This window comes from Sus scrofa, chromosome 4 (assembly GCF_000003025.6).
Source record: "Sus scrofa isolate TJ Tabasco breed Duroc chromosome 4, Sscrofa11.1, whole genome shotgun sequence".
Classification (NCBI taxonomy): Eukaryota; Metazoa; Chordata; class Mammalia; order Artiodactyla; family Suidae; genus Sus; species Sus scrofa.
In genome coordinates, this window is record NC_010446.5 from 91,799,510 (window position 1) to 91,804,503 (window position 4,994).

The window sequence follows — 4,994 nt, forward strand, 5'->3', positions numbered from 1 at the left end:
CTACACATTACTGCATTCCCAGATAGAGGAGAAAGGAAAAAAGTGTGGGGGGAGGGGAGCTTATGTAAATAAATAATAACTGAGAAGCTCCTAAATATGAGGGACTTGTACATTCAGTTTAAGAAACTCAGAGATCCCTAAATGATTCAACACAAAAATATATCCATATACACATTTTTCTCTCATACTGTCTTCCATCATGTTTTATCCCAAGAGACTGGAAATACTTCCCTGTGCTATACAGTAGGATTTCATTGCTTACCCATTCTAAATGTAATAGTTTGCACCAAATCCTCATCCATCCCATTTCCTCCCCCTCCCTCTTAGCAATGACAGGTCAGTTCTCTATGTCCATGAGTCAGTTTCTGTTTTGTAGATAGGCTCATTTGTGCCATACAAAGGATGTGTACTCACACACACACACGATGTAAATATATGACTGGGTCACTAGGATGTACAACAGAAATAGAAACAACACTGTAAATCAACTATGCTCTAATAAAAATAAAATAAAATCTTAAGGAAACAGCCAACCATAAAAAAGATCTCTAAGACACATTATAATAAAACTTTCAAAACTCAAAGACAAAGAGATTTTTTGAAAGAATAAGAGAAAAAAATATTCTCACAAAAAAAAATAAAAAGAATCCTTGTAAGGCTATCAGCAGATTTCATAGCAGAAACTTTGCAAGCCAGAAGAGAGTGGGATGATATATTCAAAGTGCTAAAATACCAAACTGCCAACCAAGAATGCTGACCCAACAAACCTGTCTTTTAGACAATATAATTACCCTAGGAGATTTCAATGCTACACATTAAATAATGGAGAGATTATCCAGTCAGAAAGTCAATAACAAAGGATTGAACTTGAACTATACTTTAGACCACCTAGAACTAACGGACATAAGTAGAACAACTGACCCAACAGGAACAGAGACACCTTCTTCTCAAGCATACATGAAACATCCTTTAGCATAGATCATATGTTAGGTCACAAAACAAGTGTTAAAAACCTTCTTTCAAATTCAAGAAGATTGAAATCATACCAAGTAGCTTTCCATTCACAATAACATGAAACTAGAAATCATCAACAATGGGAGGAAACTAGAAAATTCAAAAATATGTGGAATGTAAACAACAATACAGGAAATTTGCTATGGTCTTACTAAATTATTAGAAAACTGGAAGGAAAATTAGATCTTTGGTAATAAAGTAATCAGGAAGAGAGAAAGGTGAGCAAACATGTAAAATAGTCCTTGAATGCAAATATAATGGTATCCCACCTGTATTAGGGCCCTAAAACACAAAGTAACCCAGTAGATATGGTAACCTTTTCAATGACTATCACCCTCCCTCTCAACCATACTGATTTGCACTAAATGGGATGATGAACAAAGTGATTATGTTGACATTAGTGAAACTTATCTATACACTCATAAATATTTACTTTGCCTCAAAAAGTTCACTAATTGCTGAATGCCACCCATATTCATTAACACTGAGGTTTGATTTATTTTTTCTATTTTTCACTATTCTGCCTGAACTTTCTAGGATGACCTATTAAAACTTGGTGTGGCACCAGCTTTAAGGAGACACCTTAAACAGAAGAATACAATCTTATGGAAGAAATCTACGACCTGAAATAGTAATTGGTACAGGGAGGGCTTGTGGGATCACTAGGAGTGGGAAAGAAGGAACAATTCTTAATATTTAACTTCCACTTTCACTCAAAATATTTTCTTCCTAGCCTTTTCTCTTCATCCAGCTACAAGTCTCTATAGCCTTGTAGAACTGAGAGCTCAAAGGAAAAGCATTTCTTCAATAATGTAAGCATTAGATCAAGAACAAATAATCATTTCGGGTTTCCCAAGCTATTGAACAAGTGAAGAAATACTGTCTCTTGAGATGATTTACCTATCTAAGGAAAATTAGCTACAGTTTTATTATGGTGATCAGAATAAGGGTGGGAATGTTACAAATATTTTTTCATGCTTTATTGTACTACCATGCCTAGAGATAAGAGAAGGCACCTACAATCCCATGAAGGTAGCTTCTCCAAGTGTTCTTACTGCTGAGGAGTAAAGATTTTAATCAAATGCTAAGATAAAAGATGTAAGGAAACATGGCAAGGACAAATGAGTACATTAAACATAAAAAATTAGCAATTACATCACTATAATAAAGTGAGGGCTGTAACCCCTACTGGTTACAATTTTTAAATTTTTGATGTAAAAATTCTTTTTTTTCACTCCATATCCTTCTATTCAAAAGTGTAATAGTGATTAAACACCCAAAGCAACAGCCGTATGATATTCACATGACAGAAGTAAAGGAGGGATGAACATCACCTAGAGATACTTACCATGGCTACTTTGTTATTTAGGGTAGTCTCTTAGGAATAGTAAACATATTTTTTAAAACAATCTGAAGGAAATTAAATGAGATGCAAAAGAACACCGATAGACAATTAAACAGAATCAGGAAAAAATGCATGAATAAAAGGAGTTTAATAGAAACCATTAAAAGTAACAAACAGAGGAAGTTCCCAATGTGGCTCAGCAGTAACAAGCCCAACTAATATACATGAGGATGCGGGTTCAATCTCTGGCCTCGCTCAGTGGATTAAAGATCAGGTGTTGCCACAGCTCAGATCCTGCATTGCTGTGGCTGTGGCTGTGGTATCGGCTAGCAGCTATAGCTCCAATTCTACCGCTAGCCAGGGAAATTCCATATGCTGCAGGCATGGCCCTAAAAAGCAAAAAAAGTAACAAAAGAATTCCTGGAACTAATCTTATGCATAGAAAGCCCTAAATATTCCACACACATAAGCACACACAAAAATAAATAAATAAATAATTAAAAAATAAAACTTGAAAGGTAATAAATTTAGTAAAATTGCAGGATACAAGATCAACATACAAAAATAAGTTGCATTTCTGAACACAAATAAAATAATCTGGATGACATGTGACATTTGACTGTGAGCTCATGTGTCCCAGAAAGAATGTATTCCAATTTCAATGGCCTTCACAAAGAAGGGATGTCGAGGCAGGAAAGTATCTGCACTGAATTCAATCTATAGAGTAATTCAAACTTATGCACTTTTACAGCTCCTTTAGAGGGAAATCATAACAGAAAAACCGAGTCTCTCCATTACCCTTAATTAGTTTAATTTTTGCCAAGCATGTCTTAAGTAGAGGATTCTGTTTTTATCCTGCAGGTGCAAATTGCCAATCTAATAAACTATGGATCAAGCTAATACTGGGAAATTTTAAGACGTTCAAGAACATCCTATGATATACTTACCAACTCCAAAACCAGAAATATCTCAGATTAAATATTTTCTTTCTCCCAACACGTCTTGTCTTAGTAACATGCATTGATTTTAACTCAGACATTTTGTGTTTCCCTTATACTACCTGCCCCTAAAATTCCCACTTAAGCCTTGGCTTTCCTATTACCATAGCTCCCAAATATTGAAATGCAATGTAATGTTTATTACCTAAAACATTACAGCCTGATGATTGCTATATTCCTGTGTTATCCCCAGTTTCATATAATGAAACAGATTAATTTATTTGGGAAAATAACCCAAAAGTAACATCTATTTGTTTCTGTGTTTGTATGGTAAACATACATTTTTTAATTTCCCTTTTTTTCCCACAGAATTTCTCCTACGGCTCTGTAGAGAATAAGAATAGGGTGAAGTGTCCTTTGCAGGAAGCTTCTCAGGCCAAGATACTAGAAGCAAGAAGGGTAAATTCTAAGGATATAAAGTCCAAAAGATTCAAAAAGAAGCGAAAAGCCCATATAGGAAGACACTAATGTTTTACATTTTTTCATTTAAAAAAGGGTATTTAAACTCCTGGGAGGAGTTCCCACTATAGTACAACAGGTTAAGAATCCAGTTATTGCAGCTAGGGTCACTGAAGATGTGTGGGTTCAATCCCTGCCCCGGCACAGCGGGTTAAAAAATGCCGTATTGCCACAGTTGTGGCGTAGATCACAGGTGTGCCTGAGATTTAGTCCCTGGCCTGGGAACTTCCATGTGCCATGGGCACAGCCATTAAAAAAAAAAAAAAAAAAGTGACTGGAATGGGTCACTTTGTACAGCAGAAATTGTCACAACCTTGTAAATTAACTATACTTCAATAAAACTTAAAAAAAAATGGGAAAACACAAAGTGAAAATCCACCAGTGAATTCTTTTAAGTACTATGCAATTAAAAACAAAACAAAAAACTTCAAAGAAAAATTTAAGCCAGGACTGGCCTGTAGGTGGAGCTTTCGCACCTTACCATTCATCTTCAATTACTGCAAATATGTATGCTTACACAAGAAGGTGTTACCTACTTTCCTACCTAGCATAAGGAAGAAACATCTTCGCCCAACAACAGTCCAGCGAATCAGAGACTATAGCAGTCCAACAAATGAAAAGTCTCCGTAATTTGGACTCCTAACTTCCTCCAATGAAATCTTTGCTTATTACAGCCCCACCCAATCACCCCTTTTCTTGATAAAAAGCAGATGCCCTTCCTCAGTTTTTGGATTTGCTTATGGCCTTGCCATGGTTTGTACATCGTAAATTTAAGTTCCTCTGGCTATTCCTGAATAAGCTCACTCTTACTGTAACTGGCTATTATTCCATTAATGTTGTTAGTACTACTGCATGTGTTATAAAATCTTTCATGCTGCATGGTGGGGAGGCTAAGAAAAATAAAAGACATAACTAATGTAAAAAAAATAGAAAATATTTAAGAAAATCATCTGCAAATCAGTGAGTCAACCTGTAAAGAAAAATCAGGAGGCCTATGTGATCAAATTTGCATTTTCAATAGATTCCATTCAAGATAAAAGGTTTATAAGTACAAACAGCATGAAATAGTTTTCAAGAAGATCTGAGATCCAAATAAGATTTGGGGAATACACACTAACAGGTATTTCAGGCAGAAGAAAAAACGAGAACTTCAAAGGTGTGAAATCCTATAAAAACTG